This window comes from Mesoplodon bidens, assembly GCF_964165515.1.
Source record: "Mesoplodon bidens genome assembly, chromosome: Y".
In the NCBI taxonomy this organism is placed as follows: Eukaryota; Metazoa; Chordata; class Mammalia; order Artiodactyla; family Ziphiidae; genus Mesoplodon; species Mesoplodon bidens.
The window spans coordinates 37,364,159-37,380,962 of NC_138180.1; positions in this window are offsets into that span (position 1 = coordinate 37,364,159).

The following is a 16,804-nucleotide window of genomic DNA, read 5'->3' on the forward strand; positions in this document are numbered from 1 at the left end:
GTATCATATCACTTATAGGTGTTACCTATAAATTGATACCAGGGCAGATATTTCCACGGAGAAGGGCAATCACAGATTCATTAAACAAACTTATGGTTCACCAAAGGAAAGGTGTGAGGATTGAATTCATTACGATATTGGGGTTAACAGACATATACAAACACAGTAGACGTATATAATCACCAAAGACCTACGGAGTACCAAGAGAAGACTACTCAACATTCTGTCATAACGTACATGGGAAAAGGATCCCAGGAAGAACAGACATATGTATATGTGTAAAAGAACCACCTCTGGCACACCTACAACAAGCTAAACGTTGTACTCAAACATGCTGTAATAAAAAAATAAAAAAATTAAATTAAAAACAAGAACAAGAAGTAGTGAGACACACTTGAGGGGCCTTCTCCTGGCACATTCCGTTCTACATTCCAATCTAGAACGCGACTTCCATTGAGGCTCTGCTGCCCTAGTAACCAGATTTGGTAAGGGAGAACTGCTGCCACCTTGTGGCCATTTCTCACAACTGCAGCTTTAATCCCAGCGCTAATGGTCAGTGGATATTCCAAATCATTACAGGCCTGTAAATGACACCTGCCCTGAAAACAAATCCTGGGGTCATATATCGACCAAAAAATTCAAAAGACGTCCATATTTCAAAACAACAGTTTCAAGAGGCATATTTCACGCACATTAGTGTTCTGCTTCTTTTGCTTTCTTTCTTTCTTTGTTAAAAAAACGGGAATGGAAAAAGGCAACCCTCAGAATGGGCGAAAACGTTCACAAACGAATCAATGGACAAAGGTTTAATCTCCAATATATATAAACAGCTCATGCAGCTTAATATTAATAAAACAAACAACCCAATACAAAAATGGGCAGAAGATCTAAAGAGACGTTTCTTCAAAGAAGTCACAGAGATGGCCAAGACGCACATGAGAAGCTGCTCAACATCACTAATTATTAGAGAAATGCAAATCAAAATTACAATGAGGTAAGACCTCACACCTGTTAGAATCGGCATCATCAGATAATGTACAAACAACAAATTCTGGGGAGGGTGTGGACAAAAGGAACCCTCTTCCGCTATTGGTGGGAATGTAAATTGATACAGTCACTATGGAGAACGGTATGGAGGATCCTTTAAAAAACTAAAAAGAGAATTACCATAGGATCCAGCAATCCCACTTCTGGGCATATACCCAGAGAAAACCATAAATCACAAAGACACATTCACCACAATGTTCATTGCAGCACTATTTACAATAGCCAGGTAATGGAAGCAACCTAAATGGCCACAGACAGACGAATGGATAAAGATGTGGTACATATATAAAATGGAATATTACTCAGCCATAAAAAGGAATGAAACTGGGTCATTTGTAGAGAAGTTGATGGATCTAGAGACTGTCATGCAGAGTGAAGTAAGTCAGAAAGAGAAAAACAAATATTGTATATTAATGCCTATATGTGGAACCTAGAAAAATGGTACAGATGAACTGGTTTGCAGGGCAGAAATAGAGACACAGAGGTAGAGAACAGACGTATGGACACAAAGTTGGGGAAGCCATGGGGTGGTGGTGGTGGGATGAGTTGGGAGATTGGGCTTGACCTGTATACATGTATATGCATAAAATAGATAACTAATAATAACCTACTGTATAAAAAAATAAACAAAATTAAATTTCAAAATTTTTAAAAATAAAATGTAAAAATAAAACAGAAAAAAAGTTCTTCCATTCACACTGATGTATATATAACAATGAATTATTTCCATGCTTATATCTATAAATACATAAAAGAGGAATAAAATCTAACTTGAACCAAAAAAGAAAAAAAAAAATGAACCTAACCGTTATACAGAGGAAAACACTACCAAGGCACTTGCTCCAGTGGTAAACAATTCTGAAATTGGTCAGAGGTGGGGAATCATCTCCCATACAGCCAGCAGCCCCACCCGCCCACGCAAGGAGCGTCCTTATTGCAAAGCTGGGGGACCGTGCCCAGGCCTCTGTGAGTAAACGTGAGCTGAGCCCCAGGCCAGATGCTGCTGAACTGTTCCCACCCTTCCCAGGTGAAACACCTGAATATGTACAAGGGCTTGAAAGCCTAGAGGAAGGGCCGTGGAGCCACACCAGCGACAGCACGCAGGCCAACTTGGTGCCTGCAGGTCAGCCAGGATGGTCCTGGCCACGGGCGCTCTTCTGGAAGCTTTCCATTGCCCTGCCTGAGATACCCCTCCTGTCCCGGCCCCCACTCCTTTTTTCCCTTCCACACCTCAGCCCGGAGAGATATTCCAGTGGAAGTTATGGGTGACACATCCTCTTCTTTACAGGTGGCAGCCTGGCAACTCCTGCCGAAAGTCCAGCAGAGCCCCACTCACACCGGGCCACCCACAAAGCCGTGGACCCTCCCACCCTCCCACCAGCACAGCCCCGAGACTGCTGACGGGGCAGAGAATATGGAGTCAGGCACAGCTGCAGGGGCTATTGCTGCCTGGAGTGCTGTTTATATTGACCTCAACCCAGGCACACCTGGGGAGGGCTTGCCGGCAGGGTCAGGCTGCCCAGGGCAGCTAATCCTCAGCCCTCAGGGAATCACATTGCAGAAAATGGACCTCGCTAAGACAGAATATTCGCCAAGGAAAAAAAGGACACAATGCCATTCGCAGCACCGTAGATGAGTCTCGAGGTAATCACGTGACTTGGAGTAAGTCAGAGAGTGAAAGACACATATCGTATCATATCACTTATAGGTGTTACCTATAAATTGATACCAGGGCAGATATTTCCACGGAGAAGGGCAATCACAGATTCATTAAACAAACTTATGGTTCACCAAAGGAAAGGTGTGAGGATTGAATTCATTACGATATTGGGGTTAACAGACATATACAAACACAGTAGACGTATATAATCACCAAAGACCTACGGAGTACCAAGAGAAGACTACTCAACATTCTGTCATAACGTACATGGGAAAAGGATCCCAGGAAGAACAGACATATGTATATGTGTAAAAGAACCACCTCTGGCACACCTACAACAAGCTAAACGTTGTACTCAAACATGCTGTAATAAAAAAATAAAAAATTAAATTAAAAACAAGAACAAGAAGTAGTGAGACACACTTGAGGGGCCTTCTCCTGGCACATTCCGTTCTACATTCCAATCTAGAACGCGACTTCCATTGAGGCTCTGCTGCCCTAGTAACCAGATTTGGTAAGGGAGAACTGCTGCCACCTTGTGGCCATTTCTCACAACTGCAGCTTTAATCCCAGCGCTAATGGTCAGTGGATATTCCAAATCATTACAGGCCTGTAAATGACACCTGCCCTGAAAAGAAATCCTGGGGTCATATATCGACCAAAAAATTCAAAAGACGTCCATATTTCAAAACGACAGTTTCAAGAGGCATATTTCACGCACATTAGTGTTCTGCTTCTTTTGCTTTCTTTCTTTCTTTGTTAAAAAAACGGGAATGAAAAAGGCAACCCTCAGAATGGGCGAAAACATTCACAAACGAATCAATGGACAAAGGTTTAATCTCCAATATATATAAACAGCTCATGCAGCTTAATATTAATAAAACAAACAACCCAATACAAAAATGGGCAGAAGATCTAAAGAGACGTTTCTTCAAAGAAGTCACAGAGATGGCCAAGACGCACATGAGAAGCTGCTCAACATCACTAATTATTAGAGAAATGCAAATCAAAACTACAATGAGGTAAGACCTCACACCTGTTAGAATCGGCATCATCAGATAATGTACAAACAACAATTTCTGGGGAGGGTGTGGACAAAAGGAACCCTCTTCCGCTATTGGTGGGAATGTAAATTGATACAGTCACTATGGAGAACGGTATGGAGGTTCCTTTAAAAAACTAAAAAGAGAATTACCATAGGATCCAGCAATCCCACTTCTGGGCATATACCCAGAGAAAACCATAAATCACAAAGACACATTCACCACAATGTTCATTGCAGCACTATTTACAATAGCCAGGTAATGGAAGCAACCTAAATGGCCACAGACAGACGAATGGATAAAGATGTGGTACATATATAAAATGGAATATTACTCAGCCATAAAAAGGAATGAAACTGGGTCATTTGTAGAGAAGTTGATGGATCTAGAGACTGTCATACAGAGTGAAGTAAGTCAGAAAGAGAAAAACAAATATTGTATATTAATGCCTATATGTGGAACCTAGAAAAATGGTACAGATGAACTGGTTTACAGGGCAGAAATAGAGACACAGAGGTAGAGAACAGACGTATGGACACAAAGTGGGGGAAGCCATGGGGTGGTGGTGGTGGGATGAGTTGGGAGATTGGGCTTGACCTGTATACATGTATATGCATAAAATAGATAACTAATAATAACCTACTGTATAAAAAAATAAACAAAATTAAATTTCAAAATTTTTAAAAATAAAATGTAAAAATAAAACAGAAAAAAAGTTCTTCCATTCACACTGATGTATATATAACAATGAATTATTTCCATGCTTATATCTATAAATACATAAAAGAGGAATAAAATCTAACTTGAACCAAAAAAGAAAAAAAAAATTGAACCTAACCGTTATACAGAGGAAAACACTACCAAGGCACTTGCTCCAGTGGTAAACAATTCTGAAATTGGTCAGAGGTGGGGAATCATCTCCCATACAGCCAGCAGCCCCACCCGCCCACGCAAGGAGCGTCCTTATTGCAAAGCTGGGGGACCTTGCCCAGGCCTCTGTGAGTAAACGTGAGCTGAGCCCCAGGCCAGATGCTGCTGAACTGTTCCCACCCTTCCCAGGTGAAACACCTGAATATGTACAAGGGCTTGAAAGCCTAGAGGAAGGGCCATGGAGCCACACCAGCGACAGCACGCAGGCCAACTTGGTGCCTGCAGGTCAGCCAGGATGGTCCTGGCCACGGGCGCTCTTCTGGAAGCTTTCCATTGCCCTGCCTGAGATACCCCTCCTGTCCCGGCCCCCACTCCTTTTTTCCCTTCCACACCTCAGCCCGGAGAGATATTCCAGTGGAAGTTATGGGTGACACATCCTCTTCTTTACAGGTGGCAGCCTGGCAACTCCTGCCGAAAGTCCAGCAGAGCCCCACTCACACCGGGCCACCCACAAAGCCGTGGACCATCCCACACTCCCACCAGCACAGCCCCGAGACTGCTGACGGGGCAGAGAATATGGAGTCAGGCACAGCTGCAGGGGCTATTGCTGCCTGGAGTGCTGTTTATATTGACCTCAACCCAGGCACACCTGGGGAGGGCTTGCCGGCAGGGTCAGGCTGCCCAGGGCAGCTAATCCTCAGCCCTCAGGGAATCACATTGCAGAAAATGGACCTCGCTAAGACAGAATATTCGCCAAGGAAAAAAAGGACACAATGCCATTCGCAGCACCGTAGATGAGTCTCGAGGTAATCACGTGACTTGGAGTAAGTCAGAGAGTGAAAGACACATATCGTATCATATCACTTATAGGTGTTACCTATAAATTGATACCAGGGCAGATATTTCCACGGAGAAGGGCAATCACAGATTCATTAAACAAACTTATGGTTCACCAAAGGAAAGGTGTGAGGATTGAATTCATTACGATATTGGGGTTAACAGACATATACAAACACAGTAGACGTATATAATCACCAAAGACCTACGGAGTACCAAGAGAAGACTACTCAACATTCTGTCATAACGTACATGGGAAAAGGATCCCAGGAAGAACAGACATATGTATATGTGTAAAAGAACCACCTCTGGCACACCTACAACAAGCTAAACGTTGTACTCAAACATGCTGTAATAAAAAAATAAAAAATTAAATTAAAAACAAGAACAAGAAGTAGTGAGACACACTTGAGGGGCCTTCTCCTGGCACATTCCGTTCTAAATTCCAATCTAGAACGCGACTTCCATTGAGGCTCTGCTGCCCTAGTAACCAGATTTGGTAAGGGAGAATTGCTGCCACCTTGTGGCCGTTTCTCACAACTGCAGCTTTAATCCCAGCGCTAATGGTCACTGGATATTCCAAATCATTACAGGCCTGTAAATGACACCTGCCCTGAAAAGAAATCCTGGGGTCATATATCGACCAAAAAATTCAAAAGACGTCCATATTTCAAAACGACAGTTTCAAGAGGCATATTTCACGCACATTAGTGTTCTGCTTCTTTTGCTTTCTTTCTTTCTTTGTTAAAAAAACGGGAATGGAAAAAGGCAACCCTCAGAATGGGCGAAAACGTTCACAAACGAATCAATGGACAAAGGTTTAATCTCCAATATATATAAACAGCTCATGCAGCTTAATATTAATAAAACAAACAACCCAATACAAAAATGGGCAGAAGATCTAAAGAGACGTTTCTTCAAAGAAGTCACAGAGATGGCCAAGACGCACATGAGAAGCTGCTCAACATCACTAATTATTAGAGAAATGCAAATCAAAACTACAATGAGGTAAGACCTCACACCTGTTAGAATCGGCATCATCAGATAATGTACAAACAACAAATTCTGGGGAGGGTGTGGACAAAAGGAACCCTCTTCCGCTATTGGTGGGAATGTAAATTGATACAGTCACTATGGAGAACGGTATGGAGGTTCCTTTAAAAAACTAAAAAGAGAATTACCATAGGATCCAGCAATCCCACTTCTGGGCATATACCCAGAGAAAACCATAAATCACAAAGACACATTCACCACAATGTTCATTGCAGCACTATTTACAATAGCCAGGTAATGGAAGCAACCTAAATGCCCACAGACAGACGAATGGATAAAGATGTGGTACATATATAAAATGGAATATTACTCAGCCATAAAAAGGAATGAAACTGGGTCATTTGTAGAGAAGTTGATGGATCTAGAGACTGTCATACAGAGTGAAGTAAGTCAGAAAGAGAAAAACAAATATTGTATATTAATGCCTATATGTGGAACCTAGAAAAATGGTACAGATGAACTGGTTTGCAGGGCAGAAATAGAGACACAGAGGTAGAGAACAGACGTATGGACACAAAGTGGGGGAAGCCATGGGGTGGTGGTGGTGGGATGAGTTGGGAGATTGGGATTGACCTGTATACATGTATATGCATAAAATAGATAACTAATAATAACCTACTGTATAAAAAAATAAACAAAATTAAATTTCAAAATTTTTAAAAATAAAATGTAAAAATAAAACAGAAAAAAAGTTCTTCCATTCACACTGATGTATATATAACAATGAATTATTTCCATGCTTATATCTATAAATACATAAAAGAGGAATAAAATCTAACTTGAACCAAAAAAGAAAAAAAAAAAATTGAACCTAACCGTTATACAGAGGAAAACACTACCAAGGCACTTGCTCCAGTGGTAAACAATTCTGAAATTGGTCAGAGGTGGGGAATCATCTCCCATACAGCCAGCAGCCCCACCCGTCCACGCAAGGAGCGTCCTTATTGCAAAGCTGGGGGACCGTGCCCAGGCCTCTGTGAGTAAACGTGAGCTGAGCCCCAGGCCAGATGCTGCTGAACTGTTCCCACCCTTCCCAGGTGAAACACCTGAATATGTACAAGGGCTTGAAAGCCTAGAGGAAGGGCCGTGGAGCCACACCAGCGACAGCACGCAGGCCAACTTGGTGCCTGCAGGTCAGCCAGGATGGTCCTGGCCACGGGCGCTCTTCTGGAAGCTTTCCATTGCCCTGCCTGAGATACCCCTCCTGTCCCGGCCCCCACTCCTTTTTTCCCTTCCACAACTCAGCCCGGAGAGATATTCCAGTGGAAGTTATGGGTGACACATCCTCTTCTTTACAGGTGGCAGCCTGGCAACTCCTGCCGAAAGTCCAGCAGAGCCACACTCACACCGGGCCACCCACAAAGCCGTGGACCCTCCCACCCTCCCACCAGCACAGCCCCGAGACTGCTGACGGGGCAGAGAATATGGAGTCAGGCACAGCTGCTGGGGCTATTGCTGCCTGGAGTGCTGTTTATATTGACCTCAACCCAGGCACACCTGGGGAGGGCTTGCCGGCAGGGTCAGGCTGCCCAGGGCAGCTAATCCTCAGCCCTCAGGGAATCACATTGCAGAAAATGGACCTCGCTAAGACAGAATATTCGCCAAGGAAAAAAAGGACACAATGCCATTCACAGCAGCGTAGATGAGTCTCGAGGTAATCACGTGACTTGGAGTAAGTCAGAGAGTGAAAGACACATATCGTATCATATCACTTATAGGTGTTACCTATAAATTGATACCAGGGCAGATATTTCCACGGAGAAGGGCAATCACAGATTCATTAAACAAACTTATGGTTCACCAAAGGAAAGGTGTGAGGATTGAATTCATTACGATATTGGGGTTAACAGACATATACAAACACAGTAGACGTATATAATCACCAAAGACCTACGGAGTACCAAGAGAAGACTACTCAACATTCTGTCATAACGTACATGGGAAAAGGATCCCAGGAAGAACAGACATATGTATATGTGTAAAAGAACCACCTCTGGCACACCTACAAGCTAAACGTTGTACTCAAACATGCTGTAATAAAAAAATAAAAAATTAAATTAAAAACAAGAACAAGAAGTAGTGAGACACACTTGAGGGGCCTTCTCCTGGCACATTCCGTTCTACATTCCAATCTAGAACGCGACTTCCATTGAGGCTCTGCTGCCCTAGTAACCAGATTTGGTAAGGGAGAACTGCTGCCACCTTGTGGCCGTTTCTCACAACTGCAGCTTTAATCCCAGCGCTAATGGTCAGTGGATATTCCAAATCATTACAGGCCTGTAAATGACACCTGCCCTGAAAACAAATCCTGGGGTCATATATCGACCAAAAAATCCAAAAGACGTCCATATTACAAAACGACAGTTTCAAGAGGCATATTTCACGCACATTAGTGTTCTGCTTCTTTTGCTTTCTTTCTTTCTTTGTTAAAAAAACGGGAATGGAAAAAGGCAACCCTCAGAATGGGCGAAAACGTTCACAAACGAATCAATGGACAAAGGTTTAATCTCCAATATATATAACAGCTCATGCAGCTTAATATTAATAAAACAAACAACCCAATACAAAAATGGGCAGAAGATCTAAAGAGACGTTTCTTCAAAGAAGTCACAGAGATGGCCAAGACGCACATGAGAAGCTGCTCAACATCACTAATTATTAGAGAAATGCAAATCAAAACTACAATGAGGTAAGACCTCACACCTGTTAGAATCGGCATCATCAGATAATGTACAAACAACAAATTCTGGGGAGGGTGTGGACAAAAGGAACCCTCTTCCGCTATTGGTGGGAATGTAAATTGATACAGTCACTATGGAGAACAGTATGGAGGTTCCTTTAAAAAACTAAAAAGAGAATTACCATAGGATCCAGCAATCCCACTTCTGGGCATATACCCAGAGAAAACCATAAATCACAAAGACACATTCACCACAATGTTCATTGCAGCACTATTTACAATAGCCAGGTAATGGAAGCAACCTAAATGCCCACAGACAGACGAATGGATAAAGATGTGGTACATATATAAAATGGAATATTACTCAGCCATAAAAAGGAATGAAACTGGGTCATTTGTAGAGAAGTTGATGGATCTAGAGACTGTCATACAGAGTGAAGTAAGTCAGAAAGAGAAAAACAAATATTGTATATTAATGCCTATATGTGGAACCTAGAAAAATGGTACAGATGAACTGGTTTGCAGGGCAGAAATAGAGACACAGAGGTAGAGAACAGACGTATGGACACAAAGTGGGGGAAGCCATGGGGTGGTGGTGGTGGGATGAGTTGGGAGATTGGGATTGACCTGTATACATGTATATGCATAAAATAGATAACTAATAATAACCTACTGTATAAAAAAATAAACAAAATTAAATTTCAAAATTTTTAAAAATAAAATGTAAAAATAAAACAGAAAAAAATTTCTTCCATTCTCACTGATGTATATATAACAATGAATTATTTCCATGCTTATATCTATAAATACATAAAAGAGGAATAAAATCTAACTTGAACCAAAAAAGAAAAAAAAAATTGAACCTAACAGTTATACAGAGGAAAACACTACCAAGGCACTTGCTCCAGTGGTAAACAATTCTGAAATTGGTAGAGGTGGGGAATCATCTCCCATACAGCCAGCAGCCCCACCCGCCCACACAAGGAGCGTCCTTATTGCAAAGCTGGGGGACCGTGCCCAGGCCTCTGTGATTAAACGTATGCTGAGCCCCAGGCCAGATGCTGCTGAACTGTTCCCACCCTTCCCAGGTGAAACACCTGAATATGTTCAAGGGCTTGAAAGCCTAGAGGGAGGGCCGTGGAGCCACACCAGCGACGGCACGCAGGCCAACTTGGTGCCTGCAGGTCAGCCAGGATGGTCCTGGCCACGGGCGCTCTTCTGGAAGCTTTCCATTGCCCTGCCTGAGATACCCCTCCTGTCCCGGCCCCCACTCCTTTTTTTCCTTCCTCACCTCAGCCCGGAGAGATATTCCAGTGGAAGTTATGGGTGACACATCCTCTTCTTTACAGGTGGCAGCCTGGCAACTCCTGCCGAAAGTCCAGCAGAGCCCCACTCACACCGGGCCACCCACAAAGCCGTGGACCCTCCCACCCTCCCACCAGCACAGCCCCGAGACTGCTGACGGGGCAGAGAATATGGAGTCAGGCACAGCTGCTGGGGCTATTGCTGCCTGGAGTGCTGTTTATATTGACCTCAACCCAGGCACACCTGGGGAGGGCTTGCCGGCAGGGTCAGGCTGCCCAGGGCAGCTAATCCTCAGCCCTCAGGGAATCACATTGCAGAAAATGGACCTCGCTAAGACAGTATATTCGCCAAGGAAAAAAAGGACACAATGCCATTCGCAGCACCGTAGATGAGTCTCGAGGTAATCACGTGACTTGGAGTAAGTCAGAGAGTGAAAGACACATATCGTATCATATCACTTATAGGTGTTACCTATAAATTGATACCAGGGCAGATATTTCCACGGAGAAGGGCAATCACAGATTCATTAAACAAACTTATGGTTCACCAAAGGAAAGGTGTGAGGATTGAATTCATTACGATATTGGGGTTAACAGACATATACAAACACAGTAGACATATATAATCACCAAAGACCTATGGAGTACCAAGAGAAGACTACTCAACATTCTGTCATAACGTACATGGGAAAAGGATCCCAGGAAGAACAGACATATGTATATGTGTCAAAGAACCACCTCTGGCACACCTACAACAAGCTAAACGTTGCACTCAAACATGCTGTAATAAAAAAATAAAAAATTAAATTAAAAACAAGAACAAGAAGTAGTGAGACACACTTGAGGGGCCTTCTCCTGGCACATTCCGTTCTACATTCCAATCTAGAACGCGACTTCCATTGAGGCTCTGCTGCCCTAGTAACCAGATTTGGTAAGGGAGAACTGCTGCCACCTTGTGGCCATTTCTCACAACTGCAGCTTTAATCCCAGCGCTAATGGTCAGTGGATATTCCAAATCATTACAGGCCTGTAAATGACACCTGCCCTGAAAACAAATCCTGGGGTCATATATCGACCAAAAAATTCAAAAGACGTCCATATTTCAAAACGACAGTTTCAAGAGGCATATTTCACGCACATTAGTGTTCTCCTTCTTTTGCTTTCTTTCTTTCTTTGTTAAAAAAACGGGAATGGAATAAGGCAACCCTCAGAATGGGCAAAAACGTTCACAAACGAATCAATGGACAAAGGTTTAATCTCCAATATATATAAACAGCTCATGCAGCTTAATATTAATAAAACAAACAACCCAATACAAAAATGGGCAGAAGATCTAAAGAGACGTTTCTTCAAAGAAGTCACAGAGATGGCCAAGACGCACATGAGAAGCTGCTCAACATCACTAATTATTAGAGAAATGCAAATCAAAACTACAATGAGGTAAGACCTCACACCTGTTAGAATCGGCATCATCAGATAATGTACAAACAACAAATTCTGGGGAGGGTGTGGACAAAAGGAACCCTCTTCCGCTATTGGTGGGAATGTAAATTGATACAGTCACTATGGAGAACAGTATGGAGGTTCCTTTAAAAAACTAAAAAGAGAATTACCATAGGATCCAGCAATCCCACTTCTGGGCATATACCCAGAGAAAACCATAAATCACAAAGACACATTCACCACAATGTTCATTGCAGCACTATTTACAATAGCCAGGTAATGGAAGCAACCTAAATGCCCACAGACAGACGAATGGATAAAGATGTGGTACATATATAAAATGGAATATTACTCAGCCATAAAAAGGAATGAAACTGGGTCATTTGTAGAGAAGTTGATGGATCTAGAGACTGTCATACAGAGTGAAGTAAGTCAGAAAGAGAAAAACAAATATTGTATATTAATGCCTATATGTGGAACCTAGAAAAATGGTACAGATGAACTGGTTTGCAGGGCAGAAATAGAGACACAGAGGTAGAGAACAGACGTATGGACACAAAGTGGGGGAAGCCATGGGGTGGTGGTGGTGGGATGAGTTGGGAGATTGGGATTGACCTGTATACATGTATATGCATAAAATAGATAACTAATAATAACCTACTGTATAAAAAAATAAACAAAATTAAATTTCAAAATTTTTAAAAATAAAATGTAAAAATAAAACAGAAAAAAAGTTCTTCCATTCACACTGATGTATATATAACAATGAATTATTTCCATGCTTATATCTATAAATACATAAAAGAGGAATAAAATCTAACTTGAACCAAAAAAGAAAAAAAAAATTGAACCTAACCGTTATACAGAGGAAAACACTACCAAGGCACTTGCTCCAGTGGTAAACAATTCTGAAATTGGTCAGAGGTGGGGAATCATCTCCCATACAGCCAGCAGCCCCACCCGCCCACGCAAGGAGCATCCTTATTGCAAAGCTGGGGGACCGTGCCCAGGTCTCTGTGAGTAAACTTGAGCTGAGCCCCAGGCCAGATGCTGCTGAACTGTTCCCACCCTTCCCAGGTGAAACACCTGAATATGTACAAGGGCTTGAAAGCCTAGAGGGAGGGCCGTGGAGCCACACCAGCGACGGCACGCAGGCCAACTTGGTGCCTGCAGGTCAGCCAGGATGGTCCTGGCCACGGGCGCTCTTCTGGAAGCTTTCCATTGCCCTGCCTGAGATACCCCTCCTGTCCCGGCCCCCACTCCTTTTTTTCCTTCCTCACCTCAGCCCGGAGAGATATTCCAGTGGAAGTTATGGGTGACACATCCTCTTCTTTACAGGTGGCAGCCTGGCAACTCCTGCCGAAAGTCCAGCAGAGCCCCACTCACACCGGGCCACCCACAAAGCCGTGGACCCTCCCACCCTCCCACCAGCACAGCCCCGAGACTGCTGACGGGGCAGAGAATATGGAGTCAGGCACAGCTGCAGGGGCTATTGCTGCCTGGAGTGCTGTTTATATTGACCTCAACCCAGGCACACCTGGGGAGGTCTTGCCGGCAGGGTCAGGCTGCCCAGGGCAGCTAATCCTCAGCCCTCAGGGAATCACATTGCAGAAAATGGACCTCGCTAAGACAGAATATTCGCCAAGGAAAAAAAGGACACAATGCCATTCGCAGCACCGTAGATGAGTCTCGAGGTAATCACGTGACTTGGAGTAAGTCAGAGAGTGAAAGACACATATCGTATCATATCACTTATAGGTGTTACCTATAAATTGATACCAGGGCAGATATTTCCACGGAGAAGGGCAATCACAGATTCATTAAACAAACTTATGGTTCACCAAAGGAAAGGTGTGAGGATTGAATTCATTACGATATTGGGGTTAACAGACATATACAAACACAGTAGACGTATATAATCACCAAAGACCTACGGAGTACCAAGAGAAGACTACTCAACATTCTGTCATAACGTACATGGGAAAAGGATCCCAGGAAGAACAGACATATGTATATGTGTAAAAGAACCACCTCTGGCACACCTACAAGCTAAACGTTGTACTCAAACATGCTGTAATAAAAAAATAAAAAATTAAATTAAAAACAAGAACAAGAAGTAGTGAGACACACTTGAGGGGCCTTCTCCTGGCACATTCCGTTCTACATTCCAATCTAGAACGCGACTTCCATTGAGGCTCTGCTGCCCTAGTAACCAGATTTGGTAAGGGAGAACTGCTGCCACCTTGTGGCCGTTTCTCACAACTGCAGCTTTAATCCCAGCGCTAATGGTCAGTGGATATTCCAAATCATTACAGGCCTGTAAATGACACCTGCCCTGAAAACAAATCCTGGGGTCATATATCGACCAAAAAATCCAAAAGACGTCCATATTACAAAACGACAGTTTCAAGAGGCATATTTCACGCACATTAGTGTTCTGCTTCTTTTGCTTTCTTTCTTTCTTTGTTAAAAAAACGGGAATGGAAAAAGGCAACCCTCAGAATGGGCGAAAACGTTCACAAACGAATCAATGGACAAAGGTTTAATCTCCAATATATATAAACAGCTCATGCAGCTTAATATTAATAAAACAAACAACCCAATACAAAAATGGGCAGAAGATCTAAAGAGACGTTTCTTCAAAGAAGTCACAGAGATGGCCAAGACGCACATGAGAAGCTGCTCAACATCACTAATTATTAGAGAAATGCAAATCAAAACTACAATGAGGTAAGACCTCACACCTGTTAGAATCGGCATCATCAGATAATGTACAAACAACAAATTCTGGGGAGGGTGTGGACAAAAGGAACCCTCTTCCGCTATTGGTGGGAATGTAAATTGATACAGTCACTATGGAGAACAGTATGGAGGTTCCTTTAAAAAACTAAAAAGAGAATTACCATAGGATCCAGCAATCCCACTTCTGGGCATATACCCAGAGAAAACCATAAATCACAAAGACACATTCACCACAATGTTCATTGCAGCACTATTTACAATAGCCAGGTAATGGAAGCAACCTAAATGCCCACAGACAGACGAATGGATAAAGATGTGGTACATATATAAAATGGAATATTACTCAGCCATAAAAAGGAATGAAACTGGGTCATTTGTAGAGAAGTTGATGGATCTAGAGACTGTCATACAGAGTGAAGTAAGTCAGAAAGAGAAAAACAAATATTGTATATTAATGCCTATATGTGGAACCTAGAAAAATGGTACAGATGAACTGGTTTGCAGGGCAGAAATAGAGACACAGAGGTAGAGAACAGACGTATGGACACAAAGTGGGGGAAGCCATGGGGTGGTGGTGGTGGGATGAGTTGGGAGATTGGGATTGACCTGTATACATGTATATGCATAAAATAGATAACTAATAATAACCTACTGTATAAAAAAATAAACAAAATTAAATTTCAAAATTTTTAAAAATAAAATGTAAAAATAAAACAGAAAAAAATTTCTTCCATTCTCACTGATGTATATATAACAATGAATTATTTCCATGCTTATATCTATAAATACATAAAAGAGGAATAAAATCTAACTTGAACCAAAAAAGAAAAAAAAAATTGAACCTAACAGTTATACAGAGGAAAACACTACCAAGGCACTTGCTCCAGTGGTAAACAATTCTGAAATTGGTCAGAGGTGGGGAATCATCTCCCATACAGCCAGCAGCCCCACCCACCCACACAAGGAGCGTCCTTATTGCAAAGCTGGGGGACCGTGCCCAGGCCTCTGTGAGTAAACGTGAGCTGAGCCCCAGGCCAGATGCTGCTGAACTGTTCCCACCCTTCCCAGGTGAAACACCTGAATATGTACAAGGGCTTGAAAGCCTAGAGGGAGGGCCGTGGAGCCACACCAGCGACGGCACGCAGGCCAACTTGGTGCCTGCAGGTCAGCCAGGATGGTCCTGGCCACGGGCGCTCTTCTGGAAGCTTTCCATTGCCCTGCCTGAGATACCCCTCCTGTCCCGGCCCCCACTCCTTTTTTTCCTTCCTCACCTCAGCCCGGAGAGATATTCCAGTGGAAGTTATGGGTGACACATCCTCTTCTTTACAGGTGGCAGCCTGGCAACTCCTGCCGAAAGTCCAGCAGAGCCCCACTCACACCGGGCCACCCACAAAGCCGTGGACCCTCCCACCCTCCCACCAGCACAGCCCCGAGACTGCTGACGGGGCAGAGAATATGGAGTCAGGCACAGCTGCTGGGGCTATTGCTGCCTGGAGTGCTGTTTATATTGACCTCAACCCAGGCACACCTGGGGAGGGCTTGCCGGCAGGGTCAGGCTGCCCAGGGCAGCTAATCCTCAGCCCTCAGGGAATCACATTGCAGAAAATGGACCTCGCTAAGACAGTATATTCGCCAAGGAAAAAAAGGACACAATGCCATTCGCAGCACCGTAGATGAGTCTCGAGGTAATCACGTGACTTGGAGTAAGTCAGAGAGTGAAAGACACATATCGTATCATATCACTTATAGGTGTTACCTATAAATTGATACCAGGGCAGATATTTCCACGGAGAAGGGCAATCACAGATTCATTAAACAAACTTATGGTTCACCAAAGGAAAGGTGTGAGGATTGAATTCATTACGATATTGGGGTTAACAGACATATACAAACACAGTAGACGTATATAATCACCAAAGACCTATGGAGTACCAAGAGAAGACTACTCAACATTCTGTCATAACGTACATGGGAAAAGGATCCCAGGAAGAACAGACATATGTATATGTGTCAAAGAACCACCTCTGGCACACCTACAACAAGCTAAACGTTGTACTCAAACATGCTGTAATAAAAAAATAAAAAATTAAATTAAAAACAAGAACAAGAAGTAGTGAGACACACT